The sequence below is a fragment of the Delphinapterus leucas genome, chromosome 16, assembly GCF_059928025.1.
Source record: "Delphinapterus leucas isolate spDelLeu-1000000601 "Yukka" chromosome 16, BTC_Dleu_Yukka2, whole genome shotgun sequence".
NCBI lineage: Eukaryota > Metazoa > Chordata > Mammalia > Artiodactyla > Monodontidae > Delphinapterus > Delphinapterus leucas.
In genome coordinates this window covers 49,604,111-49,631,566 of record NC_143144.1, presented here as the reverse complement: position 1 = coordinate 49,631,566, position 27,456 = coordinate 49,604,111, and the positions used below count along the sequence as shown (strand labels likewise).

Below are 27,456 nucleotides of genomic sequence, written 5' to 3'. Positions count from 1 at the left end.
AGCACCATACACAAAAATAAACTCAAATGGATTAAAGACCTAACTGTAAGGCCAGACACTATAAAACTCTTAGAGGAAAACATAGGAAGAACACTCTTTGACATAAATAACAGAAAGATCTTTTTTGACCCACCTCCCAGAGTAATGGAAATAAAGACAAAAATAAACAAATAGGACCTAATGAAACTTAAAAGCTTTTGCACAGCAAAGGAAACCATAAGATGAAAAGAAAACCCTCAGAATGGGAGAAAATATTTGCAAATGAAGCAACGGACAAAGGATTTATCTCCAAAATATACAAGCAGCTCATGCAGCTCAATATCAAAAAAGCAAAGAACCCAATCGAAAAATGGGCAGAAGACCTAAACAGACATTTCTCCAAAGAAGATATACAGATTGCCAACAAACACATGAAAGGATGCTCAACATCACTAATCATTAGAGAAATGCAAATCAAAACTACGATGAGGTATCACCTCACGCTGGTCAGAACGGCCATCATCAAAAAATCTACAAACAATAAATGCTGGAGAGGGTGTGGAGAAAAGGGAACCCTCTTGCACTGTTGGTGGGAATGTAAACTGATACAACCACTGTGGAGAACAGTATGGAGGTTCCTTAAAAAACTAAAAATAGAACTACCATATGACCCAGCAATCCCACTACTGGGCATATACCCTGAGAAAACCATAATTCAAAAAGAGTCATGTACCACAATGTTCATTGCAGCACTATTTACAATAGCCAGGACATGGAAGCAACCTAAGCGTCCACTGACAGATGAATGCATAAAGAAGATGTGGCACATATATACAATGGAATATTACTCAGCCATAAAAGGAAACAAAATTGAGTTATTTGTAGTGAAGTGGATGGACCTAGAGTCTGTCATACAGAGTGAAGTAAGTCAGAAAGAGAAAAACAAATACCGTATGCTAACACATACATAGGGAATCTAAAAAAAAAAATCGTTCTGATGAACCTAGGGGCAGGACAGGAATAAAGATGCAAATGTAGAGAATGGACTTGAGGACACGGGGAGGGGGAGGGTAAGCTGGGACGAAGTGAGAGAGTGGCATGGACATATATACACTACCAAATGTAAAACAGATAGCTAGTGGGAAGCAGCCGCGCAGCACAGGGAGATCAGCCTGGTGCTTTGTGACCACCTAGAGGGGTGGGATAGGGAGGGTGGGAGGGAGACAAAAGAGGGAGGGGATATGGGGATATATGTATACGTATAGCTGATTCACTTTGTCATACAGCAGAAACTATCACAACATTGTAAAGCAGTTATACATCCATAAAGATGTTAAAAAAAAAAAAAGAATCCTATGCCCAACCCATTCAAATCACAAAATGTTTATAGCATACAAGGGAAACAGAAAAACCTTATAATATATGGAAAGTAGAAAACCTCAATATTCTAGCATACAGAAGAGGTCCCATTTTACTACGCGTGGGTTCACACAACATTTGGAACAGGAGCAAGAGGGAAAACAGTTAATCCACCCTTGAAATTCCACTTCCTTTGAAAAATCTTCCCTAATCTCTGTAATCCACACAGACCTCCCCTTTATGTGCCTGAGTCTCTAATGGCTCTGCCTATGTTTGTCTTGTCTGCTTGGGTCAGGGAGACATGGCTCAAGTCTCAGTCGGGTCACCAAGATCAGAGCAGATGCTGAGTGAAAAGCCCAGGGGGAGGGAGAGAGAAAGAGAGAGAAAGAGAAAATGAGGCACTTCCCCTCTATGTCAGAGCAGAGGATGGGTGGAAAACCCAGGGAGACAAATGCATCTTGAGGAGTTTAGTATCTAAAATGGAAGCAGGAAAGGTCCAGAGCAGGTCAGAGAAGTTGAAGAAAGAGTCCCACAGAACGGGAACCTCAAAACTTAGGGCCGATCCCAGGGCAGAGGCCCTTATCCCTCTGCCTTTGTGTGAAATCATTCCTGATAACATTTGTTCATCCCTGGCCCACAGAAGGAGACAGACATCGGCATCCTTACGGTACTTTGAATGTGGGGAGTGCGGGGTGCCGTGTTAAAGGCGCAGGCAGTCAGTATTTTAAATATGCCCATCGCGCTTGATTGGGACACCTGTAAAGGTGCAAAGAATAAACAGAGTGAAGTAAGTCAGAAAGAGGAAAACAAATACCATACGCTAACACATATATATGTAATCTTAAAAAAAAAAGGGTCGTGAAGAACCTAGGGGCAAGATGGGAACAAAGACACAGACCTACTAGAGAATGGACTTGAGGACACGGGGAGAGGGAAGGGTAAGCTGGGACGAAGTGAGAGAGTGGCATGGACATATATACGCTACCAAACGTTAAATAGATAGCTAGTGGGGAGCAGCCGCATAGCACAGGGAGACCAGCCTGGTGCTTTGTGACCACCTAGAGGGGTGGGAGGGAGGGAGATGCAAGAGGGAGGAGATACGGGGATATATGTATATGTATAACTGATTCACTTTGTTATAAAGCAGAAACTAACACACCATTGTAAAGCAATTATACTCCAATAAAGATGTTAAAAAAAAAAAAAGAAAAATAGCAGGCTCCTACCATATCCCTAGGTTTCCAGGTCCTAAAAACATAAGTGTGAAAATACAAAAACTTTATAAAAGAATAAACAGAAAATCATCTCTTACACCCTAAGAACAACATAGATGCCATAAACGTCTATCCCCCAGTACTTCGCTGCATTGCATGCCTGGTCAAGAGATGAACAATTTAAAATCAGTCATTGATTGTTTCGATGCCAAAACTTTTGCTCCAGTCAGTCACTATGAAATTGTCATTCAGTCAACAAATATTTACTGACTGCCTGCTATGCACCAAGCACAGTGCAAGGCTCTGTGAATGTGGGGGAATAAAACCAAGAATCAGTCCCTGACATCAGGAAGCTTCCCATCCAGCCTAATGGAAATTTCCTTCCTTCCTTCCCTCCTTCCATATACTTCCATTGTCTTGGAAGAGTAATGTTCATAGTTTCAGGTTAAATCTCATCACAAGTTTTCTCTATAGCAAAATTATTACTACAACCCCTTAGAGACCCAAATTGTTACTTTTCTTTGTTGGTCAACCTAAAATACATAGAATGTAAGGATGTTACTGACATGTTATACTCATGTTATTGACACTTCAAAATCACAAGTGAAAAATGTAAATAATTATAAAGTGAAGGACTTAAGAAAATGGTAGTCAAATGTTAACCTCCCTTAAAAGCTTTTAAAGTCATATCTGAAATGTTTTTAAAAATGTATATTATTTTATCTCTCTCTATCCACACACATTCATCTAGATAGATACATACATACATACATATAGGTGGTTTTCTTTGTGTCCTTGGAATGTACATCACTACCCTGAAAGCTGAGAATATTAGAACTAAGAAAACTTGGGAGATGATGAAACTGAATTTCAGATAATCACTTAGTCATCATCAAACACTCAGTTTAAGAACTAGAACTCATGTCTGTTGACTACCAGCAAAGAAAAGTTTCTATCGACATCATTTTAGGGGGTTATTCAAATCTAAAAGCGAGACTCTGGCACCAGGAAAAGGTACAGTTTTGCTTTCATAGAGCAACTAAGAAGAGACTCCAAAAGTGTGATCATTTTAACTAGCAAAATAAAGGTCAAATGAACAATGAATTCTAAATTATTCTACTTATATTGTTCAGCTGGTGACTGTTGTAATAATTGTCTCTTTTGTGTATTTCCTAGAATTTGGAGTTGGCTTTCTAAAAAGCTAACTAATTCATTTTTAAATAAATCCAAAAAGGAATACAAATTAGTGTTGAGACTTTAATTATGTGAGACTTCAGCCACTGGTTGTATTGTGTGGACCTCTTACATAGTGCGACCTTGTAGCTCTAGTGCCTTTTAGGGTTTGGTCCAGAGGGAAAAGCCATGTAAGCACAATCTCTGCTTGACAGTCACCTTTGATATAATACTCTGCTTGTAAAGTCTGATTTTAAAAAATAGATATTGTAGTAGAATACATCTGACCTCAGAAATGTCATATTAACAGCTTAGTAAAAAAAAAAGTCCCTAATGCTGCCATGGTGAGAAGGGATGTTTTCAAAGATGCCATGGATGAATAATTTATCGAAAAGAAAAAGTGAAATCCACAGAATGTCAAGCAAATTGAAGTGCATTTTAAAAGACTTTAAGATAAAGAAACAGCAGAGGATTTATTTTCAAGTAAAGAAAAAGGCCTGTGACCAATAGAGGCACACCCAATATTTCAGGGCCAGTATTGCAAGGGTGCATGTTTGTTTTTATGCAAATTTAATACCAAACGTACATCTTATTGTCCATGTGAAAGGACTGGCCAAGATTTTACAAACTTAACCCTGTGTCCTAAGAGTGAGAAGGTGAGAAACAGATCAGAAAAAAAAGTGAGATATTAGTCATAATTATTCAAGTTCCCTTACAACAAGAAAGTTATCTCAGTCCTGTGTGCTTTAGACTGAATAAGCTAGGTTGTGCTGTGATAACAAACACTTCCCTAAATCTCAGTGGTTTAGCCCAGAAAGGCTTACTTCTCAGTCCCACAAGGCCTCTGCCTGCCTGTACAAGGGTCCTCCAAGGCAGCCTAAGACTCAGTCTGCTTGCATCCCATAGCTATGAAACTGGGAACACATAGTTTTAAGGTCACCATGGCAATGGAAGAGAAAGCTCAAGGAAGCATATCAGCTTTTTAAAAATTATTTAAATTTTTTATTTTAATTTTTTTATAGAAGTATAGTTGATTTACAATGAATGTTTCAGGTGTACAGCAAAGTGATTCTATAATATATATATATATATATATATATATATTCTTTTTCAGATTCTTTTCCATTATAGATTATTACAAGATATTGAATGTAGTTCCCTGTGCTATACTATTTTATATATAGTAGTGTGTATACGTTTATCCCAAATTCCTAATTTATCTCCTCCACACTTTCTCCTTTGGTAACCATAAATTTGTTTTCTATGTCTGTGAGTCTATTTCTGTTTTGTAAATAAGTTCATTTGTATCAGCTTTCAAATGTTTCAGCCTATGGGCCATCTACCTGCAGGGGGGCTGAGATGTGGGGAGCACGTGTATCTACAATGAGGAGTAAACATCTGTTTCACCCTCTCACCCTCATCTGCCTCCATCAGAATGTATGCTGGGGGAAGTTGAAGGCTAACCCCCTCATTCTCCTCAGGAGGTTTTCTCCAGCCCCCTCTTAACTTGTTATATAGACTGATCAGTGCTAAGAACTGATTAGTTCATACCCACAACAAATTCCTCCGGAGTCCCTTTACCTTCCTGGGATGCTCAAGTCCTCTTTCTTTTTGAAGAGCCTTCATAGCAGACTTCAGTGTTTCTCAGCCTGTAAAAGGATCAGGCTCCGATGTGCTGGCCTGTTGCCAGCTCTTGCGGTGCCTACACATTTCCCAGCTCCGGGGACAACGTGGTTACGCAGCTATGAGACTTGAGTGCACAATGTTGTAAAAAGAGTTTTGTTCTTTTTCAAGCAATTTGTGATGTGGCATTACTTTCTGTTGCAGGACGTGGTTTTGCTTGCGTGAATTTGATAATTCTCTCTAGAAAAAATACCTGAACTGTGCAATTCTGCTTTCACACCTAAGAGCATCTGTAAAGCGAGGTTGCTAGAGCCACTGCCACCCTTGGAAAAATGGGCATGGGAATATTCTGGACTTCAGATCTTGTTCCTTTTTGTTTAAACTGCTCAAAAAAAAAAATTTTTTTTTTTTTTTTTACCATGGAGAAATCTCCATATAATATTTTCCAATAGAGGTAGCCAAGAACATATCCTAAGTGGGAAGCATTACATTTGTTACCATTTAGCACTGATATCACTTAAACATGCATGTGATTGCCGTACCCAGCAGTGTAAATTCATGTGTATGGCACTAGATGGGGTGTCTTGGGTTCCCTTCCAGCTCCTAAGCACTGTCATCAGGCTGTGACCTTGACTGAGTCACTCATCATTTTTCCTCTGGGTTTTCATAATGAGGCAAGAGATGAACAGACATGACATGTGTAAAATACATGTTCTTTGAGGAAAGGGAGGGTGTTATGTGAATTTAATAGTGAGGTGTGAGTGCTTGGCTATGCATTTATACATTATATCATTTATGGAAGATGTTAACTCCATCCTGATGGTTTAAAAATATGGGATTAGCAGATTTTACTGTGACTCTTCTGCTGAAATACATGATCTAACATAACTGCTTCCATTGCCTGCAGCCCCCAGAACCCCTTATTTAAGTTCCTAGTATCTGCTCGTTTATTAAAAAGTGATGGCTTTTTTTCAAGTCTGCTTAAACCCTCTGCCTTTGTGTTTGCCAACCAAGCTGGTGAATGTTCTCATTTCATTTTAACAGCTGATCTAATTTTATTTATTTACTTTGGGATTCCTCAAACTGTGACTTTCCTTATCTTCTCTGGTCTTCACTTATAATCTCCGGACTTGTTACATTAGAAATTCACAGTTCAGCAATACTTCCCAGGAAAGAAGAGCTTGGAGACTTGTTTCCTGGAAATATTAACAGACCCTTGGTAAGAAAAGACTGTTCCACTAAAACTGATTAGTAAAATCGAGACCAGGAGATATTTTTGGCTATGTTTTTCAATGCACCTTTTTTATTTCCAAGGATGTTGATTAAATTTTTATTGGTTTTGGAGCCCAATGATGCAGACTTAATACTGTATTTTTTTAAATGACCTCTCATTGCTAGCTTAAGCCTGACATTTCTTTTTTCTCTAACTTATTACATAACAGGTCTCAAAATATCTAGGATAGCACTAACATCAACATATTTGATTGAATCATAGGGCTTAGTCAAAGAATGTGACCAATGAGTAAAGAAAACAACACTCAATTTACATTGAGTCCTTATGTGACAAAATAAGATGTGAAAAGTAAGTTGGAACCACATCATGGGAAATACTGAGGACCAGGGTGAGGAGTTTGGAATATGTTATGTAGAAGGAGATGCTTTAGAAGCTTTGAGGCAGAGAGAGCATGTTGTCTAATCTGTGTTTTAACAAAATAAACTTGCCAGTATTAAGAATGGATTGAAAGAATAATATAAAAGAGGAAAGAAGACCATTAAGGGAGTAATATTTTAAATGAGATCGAAGCTAGTCCAGTGACAGTGAGAATGAAGAGAAAGGGATAGAATGAGAGATATTTCAAAGGTAAAATGATCATATATCTTAGTGACCAATGGAGTGGAGATGATAGGGACTTAAAAGGTGAAACTGATAGAGACAAATGATTAATTAATGAATGTGAGTGATATTAATGGCAAAACCAGTACTTCTAGATCCCTTCCTTCTCTAATACATTTTTGATGGCACATCCAGTCTGAATTTATGAGCTCTTTGACAAACTCTGTCTCTATTATTTATTATACAACCTTGGCCTCATTGACTATATTGCTGATCAGCTGATGCTGAAGGAAAGGCAGAGCAACAGGAGATTTTAAAAGCCTAGTTCTTCCCTTATCTCCATAGTCTCAAGACTGAACAAGGAGAGGGCACCCATCCACAAAGAACATGGAGTCATTGAAAACACTCTGCCTTTTCTCCACAGCCTCTGAGCATTGGTACCCTGGTGGGAGACCTGGAGGGCTTCAGGGCCACAGAGAGAGACTTCTCAAGGCAGATGTATGGTTGCAACAGAGACTTCCAGAATGTTGAGCTTTACAGATAAACTTAGATACATTACTGATTGCTATTTGAATCCATATCACTAGATTAGCTCGATGTGACATTCATAAATAGTAAGAACTTTACAGTATACCCTCAACTAGTATCTGAGCAACTTAACGGATGTAGGATTCAAAGCTAGTCTGTCCAAATCCAAGTCTGTGTTCTTGCCACTCTACTAGGCTGCCTTTCCACACTGAACTTGCTAATGGTATCATTTCCGAGGGCACTCACTTGCTGGAGTCCCAATTAAAAAATAACAAAAACGTTCACTGTTGATAAAGTTACTTCTCAGAAATGAGTTTCTGGTGTGGCAAAAGCAATACTTATCCTACATCATGGGAAGTTAAAATCACACACACAAGACTATATTACAAAGCTACAGTAATCAAGACAGTATGATACTGGCACAAAAACAGAAATATAGATCAATGGAACAGTATAGAAAGCCAAGAGATAAACCCATGCATATATGGTCACCTTATTTTTGATAAAGGAGGCAAGATTATACAAGGGAGAAAATACAGTCTCTTCAATAAGTGGTGCTGGGAAAACTGGACAGCTACATGTAAAAGAATGAAATTAGAACACTCCCTAACACCATACACAAAAATAAACTCAAAATGGATTAGAGACCTAAATGTAAGGCCAGACAAAACTCTTAGAGGAAAACATAGGCAGAACACTCTATGACATAAATCACAGCAAGATCCTTTTTGACCCACCTCCTAGAGAAATGGAAATAAAAACAAAAATAAACAAATGGGACTAATGAAGCTTAAAAGCCTTTGCACAGCAAAGGAAACCATAAACAAGACGAAAAGACAACCCTCAGAATGGGAGAAAATATTTGCAAATGAAGCAACTGACAAAGGATTTATCTCCAAAATTTACAAGCAGCTCAAGCAGCTCAATATCAAAAAAACAAACAACCCAATGGAAAAATGGGCAGAAGACCTAAACAGACATTTCTCCAAAGAAGATATACAGATTGCCAACAAACACATGAAAGGATTCTCAACATCACTAATCATTAGAGAAATGAAAGTCAAAACTACAATGAGGTATCACCTCACGCTGGTCAGAACGGCCATCATCAAAAAATCTACAAACAATAAATGCTGGAGAGGGTGTGGAGAAAAGGGAACCCTCTTGCACTGTTGGTGGGAATGTAAACTGATACAACCACTGTGGAGAACAGTATGGAGGTTCCTTAAAAAACTAAAAATAGAACTACCATATGACCCAGCAATCCCACTACTGGGCATATACCCTGAGAAAACCATAATTCAAAAAGAGTCATGTACCACAATGTTTGTTGTAGCTCTATGTACAATAGCCAGGACATGGAAGCAACCTAGGTGTTCATCGACAGACGAATGGATAAAGAAGATGTGGCACATATATACAATGGAATATCACTCAGCCATAAAAAGAAACAAAACTGAGTTATTTGTAGTGAAGTGGATGGACCTAGAGTCTGTCATACGGAGTGAAGTAAGTCAGAAAGAGAAAAGCAAATACCATATGCTAACACATACATAGGGAATCTAAAAATATCGGTCTGATGAACCTAGGGGCAGGACAGGAATAAAGATGCAGACGTAGAGAATGGACTTGAGGACAAGGGGAGGGAGAAGGGTAAGCTGGGATGAAGTGAGAGAGTGGCACGGACATATATACACTACCAAATGTAAAATAGATAGCTAATGGGAAGCAGCCGTGTAGCACAGGGAGATCAGCCTGGTGCTTTGTGACCACCTAGAGGGGTGGGATAGGGAGGGTGGGAGGGAGACAAAAGAGGGAGGGGATATGGGGATATATGTATATGTATAGCTGATTCACTTTGTTATAAAGCAGAAACTAACACACCATTGTAAAGCAATTATACTCCAATAAGGATGTTAAAAAAAAATTACACACACACACACACGGACAGAGAGAGACAGAAATAGATAGAAAAAGAGAGAGATGTACCCCCACTATACACTACTTATATATAGGTTCTGAGTTTTGTAAATTAAGTGTGATGTTACAGCTTATGGAAAAAATCCGAATGAACTTTTTGGCCAACCCAATAGATTCCCCAGAGACTTTCAGTATTGTTTAAAAGAATACTGAAATGGGTCCTTTTATAAAATGAAAAATTTTTATGTGGCTACTACATTATTTACTGTGAATTATTTCAGATACGAAAATAGCTTAGTTCTAAAGTTTTATCCCCGTGCATTCTGTATCCAAAAAAAAAAAAAGTGTGATCAGTGTGTGCCTCCAGAAAAGAATAAACAGCCAAAATGTTAAATACGTGATCTGAAATCAAATGCTGATTTAAACTTTAAGCTATCCCAAACATGAAAGATGAGTGCTGGCTTAGTCCTGGGACCATGGCTGAGGTACATCCAGTGACCTTGGGGGGATTTTTTTTTCCTAAATTCTTCATCCAGATGAACAACCTCCCAAATGACAATTCTGAGTTCTGATGTGGTTGAACGTATCTGAGGGCAGCTACCCTTGAGGCTCATAAAAGAGGCAGTTAGCCTATGACCAACTCTGACTAATATGTATGGAGAGAACCCCAGAAAAGAAACATACTTCAAGTTGTTTGCCCAGTAATGGATATTTGACTTACCCCCCCAACCCTTCCCTAATGCCAGCATAAGTGGTATTTGAAGAGCAAAGCAAGTTCCGTTTTGATTCCAAACTTCGGTCTGATGCACTTGGACTAATGTTCCAAATTTAAGGAGCAGCTTCACCATAGAGACCTTCTCAAACATCTCTTGAGTTGGCCATTATGCCACTAAGGCAGCAGGTATTTCAATCTGCACAGAAAACACAAAGGCTGCTGTGACCAGCTAAGAAAAGAGTTATACTTGTATACACTGGAAACCAACAGCTGGAACCAATAGCTGAAAAGAACGGTGGCTTCCTTTAGCCCTTTGCTCCATACCCAATCAGAAAAGCATGCTCTTTAAACTTGACAAGGTTCTTATTGCACATCAAAAGCCTGAAATTTTTATATACCACTGACCCAGTAGTTCCCTTTCAATGAACATATCCTAAGGAAATAATCAGAGGTACCTCAAGGTTTAGTTAGAAGGATGTTCACTGCAGCATTATTTCATTAGTGAAAAATTGAAAATGACCTAGAAATACAAGTGGTGTAGTGGTTTCCTACTGCTGTTATAATGGATTACAATAGACTCAGTGGGTGAAAACAACACAAATTTATTGTCTCACAATTCAGGAGGTGCAGTGGGCTTGGCTGGTTCTCTGCTTCAAGTCTCATTGAGCTAAAAATCAAGGTGTCAGCAGGGCTGCATTCTCTTATGGAGGTTGTAGGGGAGAATAGGTCCCTGTTTTCTTGCAATAGTAGGATGGAATCCCCATTTTCTTGCTGGCTCTCAGCTGAGAGCCATTCCCAACTTCTAGAGACCAGCCACATGGCCCCCATCCTCCATCTTCAAAGGCAGTAACAGTGGGACCAGTCCTTCTCATATCACATCACTATGACCTGTGCTTCTCCCTCCCTCTTGCTCTGAGATTACAGTCGGCCCACCCAATAATCCAAGATAATCCCTCTATCTGAAAGTTGGGAACCCTAATTCCATCTGTAAAATTCGTTTTGTCATGTAATTTAACATAGTCACAGATTCCAGAGATAAGGTCATGTTGATCTTTGGGGGCCTACCAAAATAGGTATTAGTTGAGTAATGCATGGAACGTGCATGGACTTAAACAGAGTATCAATAAAAGTAATGGTGCTGAAAAATATCTAATGGCATGGAAAAATGCTAAGTGAAATATTGAAAAACATTTAAAAAAAAACAGGCTGCTCAACAGTATGGATGGTTTCATTCATTTTTATAGAGTAAAAATAATCTATAGTTTGATATGTCTATGTATCTGTTCCTATCTCTACAACTATTCAATATTTATATATCTATCTAGGTGGAAAGGTCTAGGCAAAAATGTTGAGTGGTTTTTGAGGCTGACGATTACTGGTGAATTTTTTAAGGTTAACATATATTTTCAAACTTACCTAAAATGCTTAAGTATATCCTCTACCCACCACCGCCCCCCATACACACACAACTTAAAAATTAAACCTTTCTCTTACAAGCTGAATGCAGTATATAGCCCTTTGGCCAGCTGACTGACCCACCCAAAACGCGAGAAAATGTTTCTCCTAGATCCAGTGATATTCCCATTCTCATGGGACTCAACTCAGTTCCCGTATGACAACCCCAATCCCACACAGCCGGCCCTAACTCTGAGACATCCAATATCTTTATCCCAGTGGCCCAGTAGCCATTAAACCAAGTTATAAGAGAAGAGCCTCACTGACTTTCTACAGCTGCAATAATATATTATTGTTCAATGTCATCTCTGAGAAATTTTCTGACATGGTGTAGCCTGAGACTTCCATATGTCAATGTTGGGTTTGGTTTAAATTTCAGATAGCTAAAAATAAGTCTTTCTCCTCCTTTTGGTTTTTAAAGTGTAAGCAGATCTAGCTTTTGATGTACAAAGCTTATAAACGAAACAATTTGCTGTCCCCACCCAAAGACAGCTAATGCAATTCCAGAAAGAAGAGTCTATCTTTAACAGTTTACTCTACATTCTAACTGTGGTTTCCGTAAGAACACACTGTATACAAACTTTGTTCCTAAGGTTATTTCTGTTGGTGCCAAATTGACTTCAATTCACAAAAATCATGTGGTGCATTCCCATGAAACTTGGATGTTTTTGTTCTAAAGAAAAACAGAGGGTTTTTCCCCTTCAGCAACTATTCCTGTTTATGGAAGATCCACTTCCACCCCGGGGATCATACCTAGAATCAGTCAGCAAGTGTGGGCTTAATTCTTAGAAGACCTAGCAAAGACCTTTGACCTCAACTCAAACTCGACTGCAGACTATGTCCAATAAGTAGCAGACTGGTGGAGCATCTTATAACATTATGATAAAAAAGTATGTTCTTTCCTACCAAAATCCTAGGGTTCCAAGATCCTTGGGTCCAAATCTTGTCTCATCTTTACTACCTGCTGTACCATGGGCCAGTTATTTAACCTCAGTGTGCCCCAATTTGTAAAATGAATATAATAATATTACCTACTTCTTAGAACTGTTGTGAGGTTTAAGTGAATTAAACATATAAAGCATTTGGAACACTGTCTGATATGTGATAGTAATAGCACTTGTAAGAGAACCATGTAAAGGAGGCAGCAGTACTATTTAGGATATTATCAGTCAAAGAAAGAGGGAAAGAGAGGGAGAGGGAGGGAGGGAGGAAGAAAGAGGATAAGAGAAGAGAAAAAGAAAAGGAAAGAAAAGAAAAGAAAAGGAAAAAGAAAAGAAAGCATCCTTAAGAGAGTCATGACCATTTATAAAGCGTGCAAGAAGTTAAAGTTCTGCTAACTAGCCAGGCCCCCTTCTGCCTCAGGGCCTTTGAGTTGGCTTTTCCCCTCAACCAGGGGTTTCCTCATTGAAATAGTGGCACACTCCACTCCCTTACTTCCTCCAGGACTTTGCAGGAATAATAACTTCTCAGGGAAGCCCACCCTGATCACCCAATTTAAAATTATGCCTCCACCCGCAGCCTGGCACTGCTCATCCCTCTTGTCTGTTTTCTTTTCTTCTACTGCATGTTTAACATTCTATATAATTTATCTATTGTGTTTACTCTTAAGTTCCAGAGGGCAGAGATTTTTGTCTGATTCTTGCTGCTGTATCTTCAGCACCTACCATAGGACCTGACTCATAGTTGATGCTCTATAAATATCTGTTCAATGCCTAGAAGGCTACCTACCTTCAAGAGAGGAAGCTTCTTCCAAAAAGGAGGGGTGGGGCTTCCCCGGTGGCACAGTGGTTAAGAATCTGACTGCAAATGCAGGGGTCACGGGTTCGAGCCCTGGTCCGGGAAGATCCCACATGCCACGGAGCAACTAAGCCCATGCGCCACAACTACTGAGCCTGCACTCTAAAGCCTGCGAGCCACAACTCCTGAGCCCGTGTGCCACAACTACTGAAGCCTGCATGCGTAGTGCCCATGCTCCGCAACAAGAGAAGCCACCACAATGAGAAGCCCGTGCACTGCAACGAAGAGTAGCCCCTGCTCACCGCAACTAGAGAAAGCCTGCGCGCAGCAACAAAGACCCAACACAGCCAAAAATAAATAAATAAATTTTTAAAAATAAATAAATAAATAAAAAGGAGGGGTGGATATCACAAACTTCAACTCAGAGCTCTCAAGCAATCTGCTGAAAATCTCAGTGGGAGTCCTACACTGTCTCTCCCCTGATAAGGTCCCCAGTGGAAGTTCTAAAGGGACCGAGTGAGGCAGAACCGTGAGTTGGATGTTGGGAGACCACGCTCCAGTCCCACTGCTGCCCCTAACCATCAAGTCACTCCTGCTTCCCTCGAGGGGAAAATAAGCAATTGGATCAGCATTTAGTTAACGGCCATATGCTCAGACTTACTTCAGTCGCCCTTATCAAAGCCTGACTGGAGTCAGCAAAGCAAGTTACATTTTCCATTTTACTTGTGGCTACAGCATCCTGGTGACGTACATAGACTGCTCCAAGCATCCCAAGATGTTAATTATTGTTTTGTGTAAGATCTCGCAAGAAAACCATAACAGAACTTTCTCAGTTTTGTCCAGTGACTGACAAATTTAGCAGTAAAATATCTTTTTGCATTTCTCTTCGTTTAAAAACTATTGGATAAAATTTTCTGTGAGGAAAGAAAAATGACCTATTTGCCTCTCCCTGACAGAAGTAAAATACTGGCTTATAAGCAATAGAGGCAGAAAGGGGCCTGATGACACTTAGCATATAAAAATTACCCTCATCTTTGAGCCGAGAGTGAAGGTCACGTTGCCTCCAGTTTTCAGCTGCTAAGGCAATATTAGCATTTCCACTTCCTGTCTGGGTTTTCTGGGCTGTTCTGGGAAATGGAAGGCCCACAGGAGATTTAGATTTTATCTTCTCTCCTCATCTGCCCCTTGAGATATAGATAAGATTTGGCTTGAATCTCTAGTGCAGAAGCCCTTCCGAAGATTTCTGTGAATTCACGGGCTGGGCATGCTCTTGGTTACTGATTCTGTTTCTTGGGGTTCAGTCTCAGCTGCTATAATAAAAAGGCTCAAAACAGCAGTGGCTTAAACGAAGTAGAAGTATATCCTCTCTCAAGTAATGGTCCAGAGGTTGCCAGAATAAGGAAGGTAAAGCCACTCTGCCATTTTCAATGCATGTGCTTGAGTTCAAGGTGACTAGTCCAGTTCCTGCCACCACGTCGGCATCCCAGGCAGCAGGAAGAGGGAAATGACATGCTCATGCCTTACAAAGTCATGATGTAGAAGTGGTACATATAATGTCTGCTCGCATCTCATTACCTAGAACTTATTGCATTGCACAATTGGCTGCAAAAGAGGCTTGGAATTGCATTTGTTACCTAGGCTGTCATAGGTCTAACTGCAAAAAGGACATTCTATGAGTCAAGTGAGGAGAGAATGGATGATGGAGGACAGCCAGCAGTCTATGCCCCGGTCCCCATCTCCAACCACTCCAACATCCACTCACACCCTTCTTCCCACAAATAGCTTGGGACTTGCCCCATCCCTGAGGGATTCAGCCTAATGTCCCATCTGGTTGCTGTTTCTAGCTCCAAGTCTGGGCTCTATCCAATAGGAGCAATCTTTTCCATGGTCAAGATGTAGCTCCTCGGGTTCCGCTAAAGTTCTATCTGCCTCTTTCATACACACACACTCACCCTATGTACAGTGGTAGAGTAGAAACTAACAGACTGCAATTTAAAACTCCCATTAGGAAAAGGGAAAATGGAAAAACACAGCAGCCACTTGTCCACAGCAATGAGCAAAGTTCCCCTCCCCTGACCGAATAAATGTCCTTGGTTTGATCCTGCTTCTGCCCACTAAGAAGTTCTTCCTTCTCTGTTATTCTGAAACGAGTGTCGAAGAGCAGACCTTCCTTGGGAGCTGTACAGCTTTTGTAATTCACTTCCTGCTTGGGACGTATTTGGGGGATTAGGGCTGTTTTGAGGAATGGAAGAATTACATGCTTTTGGCTGTTTGGTTCCAGTTGATTCCGTGCATATGTAACTATGGCCAAAGAACTCATCCAGAGTTGTGGGGTTTTTTTAACTGATCTTATACTCATCTTTGTGCTCCACCCCTGTCTCTCTCTCTCTCTGTGTCTCTAATTTTAGCTCCCTTGAAATCATCTGAAACAATATGTTTCAGTGGGATAGAAAACCCTTCATCAGATTTTGGCTTCTGAATCGCTTCCCACTATCTGGATGAGAAGTCTTCCTGGGATGTGATTGGGAAGTCTGGGGGCTATTATATTATCACCTGCCAAAGCTGCCCCTTTAGAATATGAGTCACTTTTTGTAATTAGCCTGAGGTCATCAATCTAGAAGTAGCGAAAGGTTGGTTGAACACATCAACATTCTGAGTTTTCCCAACCAGTTTCACTAAAATTTCTGGATCTATCACCAACCATTTTATCTTCCAAGGTTTCACTGTAGACAATTTTCCCAAATATTCTGCCACGGCATAACACGAGTCACCAGATTCCTAGTTTGCAATGTTTTTCTTTGCCTCCTGCTATCTGATCACTAGCCACTTATTTTTGGCTTTGTTATGGCAGCGCCCCTTCTGATAGCACATTCTGTATTGGGTAGGATATAGCATAAGCTGCTGTCACAACAAAACCCAAAGCGCGGTGGCTTAAACAAGACAGATTTATCACATTTCAACAATTTTAAAATAAAATTCTTTTCACTGTTAAGCAATCCTGAAGTGGGAATGTGTCTTATAATCAACAGCATCTTCACATTGTGCCGTCGCTTAATTGGCTATGTGCGTTTTTCTTCTTGAGTAATAGGACTTCTGCAACTGACGATGTCTCAGATTGGATTTCTCTCTCATACAACAGTCCAGACACTGACAATCCAGGACGAGCAGAACAGTGCTATCATCCTTAATGTGGGACTCCCCTATTTGGGTCTGAGATGGGTGTTCCAACTCTTCCAACACTTACTAGCCAACAAAAATGAGGAAAGAGTCAGGGAAGTGCATGTTCATTCCTTTTAAAGGCACAACCTAGGGCTTCCCTGGTGGCGCAGTGGTTGAGAGTCCGCCTGCCGATGCAGGGGACACGGGTTTGTGCCCCGGTCTGGGAGGATCCCACATGCCGCGGAGCGGCTGGGCCCATGAGCCATGGCCGCTGAGCGTGCGCGTCCGGAGCCTGTGCTCTGCAATGGGAGAGGCCACAACAGTGAGAGGCCCGCGTACCGCAAAAAAAAAAAAAAAAAAAAAAAAAAGGCACAACCTAGAAATAATACATAGTATTTCTACCCCACCCATTAGCCATCCATTAATCACATGTTCATACATAACTTTTAACAAAGGCTTAGGAATGTAGTCTCTACCTGGATAACAATGCTCCCAGCTAAAGCTCAGCAGGTTTTTTTAATGATAGGAAAGAGAAAGAATGGATATTAAGAATGAACTAACAGCCTTTACTGTACCTCTGCTTCCAAATTCCTATTTCCACAGCTAATGCGTTATCTCCCAACTCATTATTTTATCAAACTCAACCAGTTCATTGATCCCCCAAATGCCTTCACTCAGTCAATTTGCATCTGGGAGGTTGACTTTATGAAGCCATGGCTTTGGGGAGGCAAGATTTCCATCACGGCAGCAACAGCAACTTCAAATTGGATAGTAGACATTGCTCTTCTTATCTTCCTGCCACCCAACAACCGCAGGGCTGGAGCCTTTTCCAATCTCATGGTCTTCTCTCTCCTCACCCTCTCTGCTCCCTCCTCCATCACCACTCTCTCATTCTTCAGCCTGTGTCCAGGGTAGAGCAGGTCCGCTCTCTCTTCCGTTTCCTTCGGCCCTTTGAACCTATGCCCTCAAAGTCTCACTTTCATCACTGACAGCACCAAGAATTTTTCCTAAATAAAGATAGATACCCTCCCTAAAAGGAATTCTGACGGAGTCACCTGTAAAGACAATAACATTACCATAATGCTTCAAAAGACTATTGGGGACCCAGGGAAGGATATCAAAGTCAAGGTCAGATGCCTAAAATTCTACCAGATGGCACCTGACACAAATCTAACATAGAGAAAGTGGGATTCAGCAAATCCATAGAGCTGAGCTTTGTCTTAACACTTTGTGAGTCATTTTGAGAACAAGTCCACGAAATGATACTTATTTTCTGCCTAGTTAGCCCTCTAACGATATAATCTTCTATATTTGTCTACCAATTTCCTCACTAAGGTCTTTAGCAATATCACCACCATCCACACACTGATGAAGGTATCTGCTCAGTTGTAAAATCCATACAGTTCTTCCTTAGATACCAGTAATGAGGTATTGATGAGCGCCAGTTTCAGAAGGCAACCATTTATCTTTCCCCTTGTCTTTCTAGTGCCTATGCCAGCTATTTATATTCTCTTTCCTGGTACCTGGGTGTCTGCTATTCGTAGTCTCTCTTTCCCCATTTGAACTGAAAACATGTCTGTCGGTGCTGGCATTAATATGCCCAAGATTCATCCAGCATGGGGCCTGATATGATCAATGATTTCCATCCGGCTTTCCCAGCATCTGTAGCTCACTACCAGGCTTGGGAATTCCAAGTAGGACAGAACTCAGATCCTGCAAGCATCCTGGCACAGACATGGTGGGTTCTAGCATGCCTCCAACAATGATGTATAACTCTGGGCATCCGAGGGGTGGTGAGAGTCTGGTGGCCTCATGCCACTCATTGTCTGCCTCCAGGTTTGGGTCAGTTCCTGTAAGTTTGGGTCCATTCGTGTAATGGCTGAATCACCCTGGTAACAGCCCCTTTTAATAAGAAGTAGACTTTTTACGTTTTTTCTTTCATGGAATTATATGTGAATGCCTCATATGGTCAAGAGAAAGCAGCTCTGCACGCCTATATTTAAATGCTGCAAATAATTCCCGCTCACTCTAACTCTATCCAGATGTGGATACTCCGTGCCCATGTAAATGAGATGGCTTGCTTTCTTTTTGGTCTAGTCGAGAATCTGCATTCTGACTCACACAGGAAAACAAAAAAATGGAAAGAATGTGCGGCAACTACACACAAGACATGCTATTTTAATAGTACAAGCTCTGTTGAAGGGAAAATCAGTGCTTTTGTGCTGCAAACAACAGCATTTGCATTTCAAGGGGCTAGACACTACAGCTCAGTAAGGACCATGCCAACAATGGCCTTTCGTCCTGGGTGTCAGCTCTTCCCATAGTTGGATTTCTGCTTTGGGTTCTAAGTATTCTTGACTAGGAGCCACATCTGTTCTGTGCCCCCAGCCTGGCTGCGGTGACTTTCTCAAAGGGAAGAATTATTTTGAGATAATGGGCCCTCTGTAGTGCCTACAGCATTTTCCATGCTATGCCTCTCTCTCGAGCAGTGAACTGCAGTCAGGCAAATGTGGGCACCCAAAACTCGGAACACAAAAAGCAATTCACATGGCCCACCATGTTTTGTGCTCCACAGAGTGTCTCATTTAAAACACAACCCACTAAAGACCCATTTCACTAAATTGGGCTCTTACAAAATGGAAAAAATAAAGAAGAGAAGGGAAAAAGGCAGCCCATCTCCTTTTGCCGTTCTCGAGTCATTTACTGATGGATCTTTGGAAAAGCTTGTTCTGTGACTGACAGAGTCAAACTAATCTTCAATCCACCTTCACCCCAAACTCATCCTCCCTTCTTTGAGACAGCAGAGGGTAGAAGACCCACAGATGGTGGAGGTGCCCAGAGGCACCGGAAGTAATGACCCCGCCTTTTCACGGGATGCCTTCAGAGCTGCTCTGCAAGGTTCGCTGCAGCTCTGCTAGAAACTCACCCTCTCGCCACCAACTCAGACTCTGCTCCAGTCGGTCTATGACGTTTGACATGTGTGTTCATTTACCCTGAACTAAATGTGAGGCTGAGAAATGGAATTCAGAAAAAATAGAATCAATCACCACTGAGACTCACGTGTCATTAACCATAAATTCCTTAGAACAATAAAAGCACGTTATGCTGGCCCAGCTCTTCCAGTTTACAGCGTGCTTTCTTGGGCAACCTCACGCATGATCCTCGCAGGCATTCTGTGAGGCAGGCAGGGCAAGCTTACTACTCGGTGAAAAAAAATGAAACACAGGGAAGAGTGTTAACTCCCCAAGATCTCAGAACTCACAAGAAGAAGAGAGGAACTCAGCGCAGGGCTTCTGGTTTCCAGCCTCCAATTATTGTCACCACATTTTAACCAGACTGCCCCAGAGTCATTATCTCTACCTTCCAATTGTCTAACTTGTTAGTCTCCCAAAGGTGGAAATTTTGGGCCTGGCACTTATCTGGGAACAGGGTGACCAGCTGCCCCAGTTTGCCTGGACTCTCAGTACTAAAACCAGGACTGTCCTGAGTGAACCAGGAGAGTTGGTCACCACAGCAGGCAGGACTTCCAGCCCAAGTAGGGCCCATGATAGCCATGCTCCCCTCCAATCAGCAGACTCCATTCTCAGGCCATGTGTGCTATTTCCAGAGGACACCTCTAGCAAATGCTTCCAGAAAGATGAAGAAATTCAAAGGGCCTGGTCCTTTGATGGGACACGCAGGAATCCTTCAGCAGCCCTGTCCTATGAAAGCGCCAGTTCCAGACTATTCACGGAACAGTGACTCTGCCCCTCAGAGTGTGTCTGGCACAAATAACTGAGCCCATCTCTCCCAGGCTGTCAGAGAACAGCCCTCCCACCTGGCTGGACCAAAGCCCTGTGACACCATGTGACCACTGGGGTGGGGCAGAGGGGGTGGCGGTTGAGTAGGAAGGAGAAAAATAAGAGACTTGCTTGTGACTTTTTCCCCCAATGACCCTGAGCTTTTGAGGGTTGTTCGTTTTGGTGACTGAGTTACTCTACCAAAGAGAGGACTGATGCTAACAGTTTTATATAATTTCTGTGCACTAGATGCCCTTCTGCTCAAAACAGAACAGGGTCTGTATTCTCTACACGTTTGATACTAAAGCAAGCCTGATGTCTGGCCAAATGCGGCAATAGGTATCAAAATCCTTAAAAATGTTCATAGCCTTGGGCCTAGAGATTTCACTTCGAGGAATTTTAGCTTAAGGAAACAATCGGGGACATATAAATTAATATGAATACTATTAAGATCATCAGAGCAGGGAGATCATCTTGCCATGCTATGTTTACTGCTGGGGGTTCAGGAAGGTCTGGTATATTTGGAGCACTGGTAGAGCCGGCTGCAAGAGAACTGGAGCTGTGCTCCCTGCTGGGGATCAGAAAGAGCCGGGCTTGTCTGGGGACACTGGTCGAGTGGTACAGAAGTTCAGGTTGAGGGTGGTGAGAGAGGCTGAAAAGCATCCTGGGAAGCAGCTCAGCCAGAGGGAAGAAACCAGGCAGGTCAAGGTTAGCCTAGGAATAAAGGCTTGCACCTTCAAGGGGTATAGAGATGCTGAGGCAGAATGAAGGTTATTATCTAACATCCATCCCCATCCAGTCCTTAGAGTCATATCTGAGGCCCAGGAAGAGGGAGGGTAGAAGGGAAAACAGAAAGTAATTTCACTAAACTCTGAGACACTCTGGGGCCCAAGGAACACTGCCTCGGGAACTTTTGCGGAGAAGGCAAGTCACGTAGATGAGAGAGTTGCTCTTCCTATTCAACCGCAAGACCCTGCACAGCTTTGCTACCATGAGCACTGTGGCAGCCACTGGCCCTTCTACATGGCTTGAGGAGAACTGCAGCCTCTCCCGCTGCAATGGCCAATCCATATGGGATTGACATATATACACCAATATGTACAAAATAGATAACTAATAAGAACCTGCTGTATAAAAAAAATAATAAAATTCAAAAATAAATTTTTGTAATCCATATGGGTATATGTACTATATATATATATATATACACACACATATATAATACACACAGAAACACATATATATGTCCCAGACCTTACCAGACAAATAAAAGTAATCATCACCAACACCATCATCAATTTATCTCCCTAACTCTCCTATTAGAGTCTGATTTCCTTGGGGAAAGGGCACTTTTTCTGCCTTGTTCACCTTGATACCTTAGAACCTAGAAGAATATCTGGCTTATAGTATGCATTCAACAATATTTATCAGATAAATGGATGGCTGTCACAACCCAGATCCTTACCAGGATAACACCTAGAAATTAGACCCTCTTAAAATATTCCCCCATAATTTTAGGAAGTTTCCAAAATAGTGTCTCATGTATCCCACCATCAGCATCCTCCCAGCATTCAGCATGCTGGTCTACTTGTCAATGCCCTCTGACCATGAAACATCATTGTCACCATTGCTCACAGTCAAAACCCCATCATCTGTGCCCAGGATTCACTTCCAATCCTCAGAGTGCCAAACTACGGCCGGGTTTGAGCCAGAGCTTGAAAAAATGTCCTCCTCTCCAATTGTGGACCACACTTTGTCACTAGGGCCCAAAGCAGCTCTGGTTGGCCCAGAAATTGACAGTCTCTCTTGAATGGTTCTGTGATTTGGGACCCTCATCCCTCTAACCATAAACGTTCAAATCCAGTAAAAGGTGGGCAGGGATAAGACACTATATTATTCATACCAGCTTTTTTGCTCTCTCCATCAATCCAAACTCTCCTTCCTCACCATAATAAAACAAAATTCCCCTTGCATTATAATGTGCAAATAGACTCCAAGGGAAGGAAGAGGTGGGGTGAGGGTCGCATTTTTAGCACTTACTGCACCTGGTCCTCAGTTCAGCCAGTCCAACAAGACTCAAGGTGAGATGGAGAGTTAGAGTTAGAGATGGTGGAGTTCCAGGGGACCATAAACAACAATCTTCTTTCCTGCTGACTTCTGAACCGGGTTGGAGACAACCTAGAAGAGGAAGGCAGATGAAGACTCAGCTCTCATCCTTCTTGCTGCAAGTCTGAGCAAAAACTAATTCTCATTATGGTGGTTTACATCTGCTGGTAAACAAATTTCTTAATCCTGAACTCCTAACCAGCATAATTTAACCACCCAGCCTCCCCATGGACCTCCTGTAGACCTACCCCTACACTTGCTGCATGATTGAGAGCAAGCGGGACCCCACGTCCCTGGCAGAAGCACACTCTTGCATATATACGGAGCTATATGAAAGGTAAAGACCTTAAGTCAACTGTTATTATTCCCGGGTCATGAAATTATGGGTAATTTTTAGTTTCCTCCATGAATGCATTCATGTGTACGTGTGTGTGTATGATTTTTCACATTTTCTATATGTATGCAATTTATTTGAAATCAAATTGGGATAGAAATTATTCAAGGTTATATTTCAAACAAAATGAAGGAAAGAAAAAGAAAGAAAATCTCACTTCCAGACAGTAGCTGAGATGGCCGTGAGATTTTCTTTTTCTTTCCTTCATTTTATTTGAGATATAACCTTGAATAACGAACTCAGCTACAGTCTGGAAGAAATATGCACTTTGACACCTGATGACATTGCACCTGGGTTGGTGGCCCACTTATATCATGGAAATGAACTTTAAGCCTCGGGTGCAGAGAAGAAAGATTGCTCAGAAAATTGCAGGCTAAAGACAGAAATCCAACAAAAATATGTTCACTGGAGCTCTCTAAAGACTTGCAGAGGGCCCACTGACCTCCTCTAACCAGTTATTGAAGATTCCAAGAAAAAAAAGTTTGCCAGACTGTAAATCCCTAGAGAGATGCTTCCTGGGTATAAGGATGTGGGGTTGCTGGTGGGGCAGGGCAGGAGGAATCTGAAACAGTGCCTCAGAATCACAGCAGCTCAGAGCTGGGAGAATCCATGGGGAAGGGAGAGAATCTGGTGTTCAGCCACCGAATTCCACTGTTGAAGAAAGAGCGAATGGAATGCCCAGTGATTTGATGAGGATGCCACAATGCTTTAGTAGCATCAGGGCATCTTCCACTTTTCTTCCCCTTTGTTTCAGTGACAAATGATAAATATCATGTGGCCAATGAGCAGAAGAATCAAAACTGTAAGAATCAAATTGTAAGAAAGTTGTCTGGCCTTAAGAACACCCCTCTTCATAAAAACAACCAGGTGGTCCATGCAGGTTGCAGGACCCACACAAGAGAGCCAAGGAGTAAAGAGTTACAGCCTTTTCCCAAAGTATCATCAGTGGGGCTCTACCTCCATAGGATAATAATAGGTCTGATATGGGAAAAGAGGGGTGGGGAGTGGCTTTGAGAAATACTGGGTTAAACAACATTTTAAATGAGTCCTGACTGCTAACAGCTTTGTGAATTTGTCTCAAATACCTTCGACCATAGAAACTTTACTCATCTTGTAGGAATAATGTTGTACAGATGTAATTCGGATAATGCTAGGATAGAGGGTCACTGCCTTAGGCAAAATCCATAATTTATTTGGAGCAACCATGCCTAGGGTGTCCACGACTGTGGCCTTCAGTCCTGTACCCTGAGTTTTTCCTGAGATAGTTAGAAACCCTACTCAGGAATGCTCCTGAACAGTAATCTGCTATTTGAGAACCACATGTCTGTTTATTTTTATTTTGCTAATTTTCTTGCTCCATCATCTGTGATTCAAAAATTATTTTTTGCACTGTAAAAGATATAATGAAATATCTTCCTTAAAACTCCAGCATTATTTTGATCACAGTCTTCTGTTTTGATGAACTATGGCACTGTGCCAAAGAAAGCCAAAAAGAAAATCAGAGGATTTTCCTGCCTGACAGAGGATCCTCAGCAGGAGAAGAATCAAACCACCTCACTATGAACAATATCTGTTCAATCACTTCTACACGACAGCACGGCAAGAAAGTATGAGCTATTGATTTTTTGGTTTTGGTTGTTTTTATATTTTAAAAAAAAGTTTTCTTTGTCAAATTGGAGTTTGAAAAGGCATCTGTCACTGGGATGAAGCATGGTACCTTTGGATATCACTTTGTTTGAAGAGAAGTAGGCGGCAAACTAAACACTACATATATGATCTTGTACGTGGATCTTGCTATGAATAGGTTATTTTCTTAGCAGTTCCCAAATATATAATAAAGAAGTAAACTAAAATTTGATCTAAATTATTATTAGAATCTGCAGAGCCAATAGCTAAATCTAGATGCCAAAAAGAGTCAAGGCCAAAGAAAGAATACATATGTAGGTCGCAGACAAACTTGGTCAAGAGAGTGTCACTGAGCCACTGAATGACAAAATACTTTGTTTCAAACTTATCTCTACGTATGGGAATATTCACGATGAATGTGACTAAAAATATATGCAGAGCAGCCTTGCCAAAGTTCTTAAGTCATCCAAACGGTCAGAAGTGTGCCACTTCTAGTGAAGGCAATTGAAAATTTAGAATATACAACACTTGATATGAGATCCTTTTCCCCCTGCAAGAAAACACCCCAATCCCCACCCCCAAACGAAATGGCCAACTTGTGGTCCTACAGAGAGAACCCAAGGCCAATGGCTCCCGTGGCCACAAAGAGGAGGGACAGCTGATTGCTTGTGTGCAGGTATGTGTGTAAAACACACTTTAAACTCTACACTTCTACAGTAGGGAGAACAACTGACAGACTGCTTTAATATATGTCTCTACCTCCAAAAGCTTTTTTTTAATTTTTGTTTTGTGTTCCTTAAATAACATGTCCTGCCATTCTCATGGTCATCCATAAGGGAAGATTGGTCCTCATGGTCTGCAAACTCTCTGTTTCATAAACAGCAGCCTGTCTTAGCAAATGCTTTCTCAAGAATGCATAATCAAAGAAATCTTTATCTTTGAAAGTAGAAATTTCGATAGAACAATAATTAATTAATTTTTTAATTTTTTTCTCCCCTGCTGTGAAAATTAACCTGCATTTGCTTTTTAGAAAGGGCTCTGATTTTGCCTGGGGCTGGGCCAGGGTCTGCACTGCATGGAGAGCTGGAGGTGGTGGCTCTTTAGAAACTACAGGCTGGAATATTAGTGATAACGGAGGAGAGCTGGAAGAGGAAACAAAGCAAGGTGGGGGGCACTCGGAGAAGGGGAGCGTTAAGTCTAACTCTGTTCCCCCATTCTTCTATATCCCCTTCCCCATTGAGGCTACAGTTCTCAGGTTCTAGGTGTTTCCTGAATTTCAAGCTCTGGCCCCTTCATACAGTCACAGAAAAAAATTGTTTTTATTTACTATAAAGTGACAACACTACTTCACAGCAGATATTTCATACAAGGTAAGGGGCATCTGTAGGACTTTGAGAGTCAGACACACAAAGGAAAATAGAAGGACAAAGAGAGAGTTAGCAGTGTGAGAAATCCTGCCCACAACTCTGGGAAAACCTTCTATATTAAAAAAAAAAAAAATCAGGGGTAAAGAAGACATACAGATGGCCAACAGGCACATGAAAAAACACTCCACATCGCTAATTATCAGAGAAATGCAAATCAAAACTACAGTGAGGTATCACCTCCCACCAGTCAGAATGGCCATCATCAAGAAGTCTATAAATAATAAAGGCTGGAGAGAGTGTGGAGAAAAGGGAACCCTCCTATACTGTTGGTGGGAATGTAAATTGATGCAGCCACTATGGAGAACAGTATGGAGGTTCCTTAAAAAACTAAATACAGAGCTACTATGTGATCCAGCAATACCACTCCTGGGCATATATCCAGAAAAGATGAAAATTCTAATTCCAAAAGATACATGCACCCCAGTGTTCATAGCAGCACTATACACAATAGCCAAGACATGGAAGCAACCTAAGCATCCATCAACAAAGGAATGGATAAACAAGATGTGGTGTGTGTGTATATATATAAATAAATATATATATATACACAAAATCGACCATTACTCAGCCATATGAAAGAATGAAATAATGCCATTTGCAGCAACATGGATGGACCTAGAGATTGTCGTACTAAGTGAAGTTAAGTCAGACAGAGAAAGACAAATACTATATACTATCACTTATATGTCGAATCTAAAACAATAATATAAATCAGCTTATTTACAAAGCCGTAAAAGACTCACAGACATAGAAAAAAACTTATATTTATCAAAGGGGAAAAGGGAGGGGGAGGGACATGCTACTCTATGTATAATAAACAACAAGGATTTACTGTAGAGCACAGGGAACCATACCTAATATCTTATAATAACCTATAATGGAAAAGAATCTGAAGCTGTATACCTGAAAATAACACAATATTGTTAATGAACTATAGTTAAATTTTAAAAAAATGTTTTAAAAGCATAATTTCCTCATAGGCAATGTTGTCTGTGAACAAAGGCAGTTTTACTTTTTCTAGAAAAAAACTAAAAGGAGGGGGAGGGGGTAAAGGAAGGGAATGAACCTCCAGAACAAAGATGGGCAGAGGGGTGTTGGGGATCCAGTTGGGATGGGTTGAGGAAGAGGAGCTACGCACAGGTCCCTGAGACCTCAGGCTGGGGCTCTGAGGCTTCAGAGAGCAGACCAGGCTTTGGCCTTGATGACGCAGGGCCTAGGAGCAAGGCTGGTGAAATGGGACCCAGCCGTGGACCATTCTGTGGGGAAACTGGTGGATTCACCTAGGGGTGACTCATGGGGACGGCTGAGATGGTCACCTGTCATGGGAGGAACATGAAAAGGGCCAAGGTTTAGCAACTAAACATGAGTATGAAGTGACTAAAATTAGGGCATGGGAGAGAGAGCAGAAAAAGCAAGGAACAGGCCTGA

At 41.3% G+C, this 27,456-nt stretch overlaps 1 long non-coding RNA gene across 1 annotated transcript in view; it reads right to left on the bottom strand.

Annotated features, from left to right (window-relative positions):
* The window catches only part of LOC149747281 (uncharacterized), a 368,282-nt gene that overhangs the window by 328,279 nt on the left and 12,547 nt on the right, over positions 1-27,456 (bottom strand). The window contains exon 2 of the long non-coding RNA XR_016388110.1: positions 22,516-22,653. This is a non-coding gene — a long non-coding RNA (uncharacterized LOC149747281). The remainder of the gene's footprint in view (positions 1-22,515; positions 22,654-27,456) is intronic.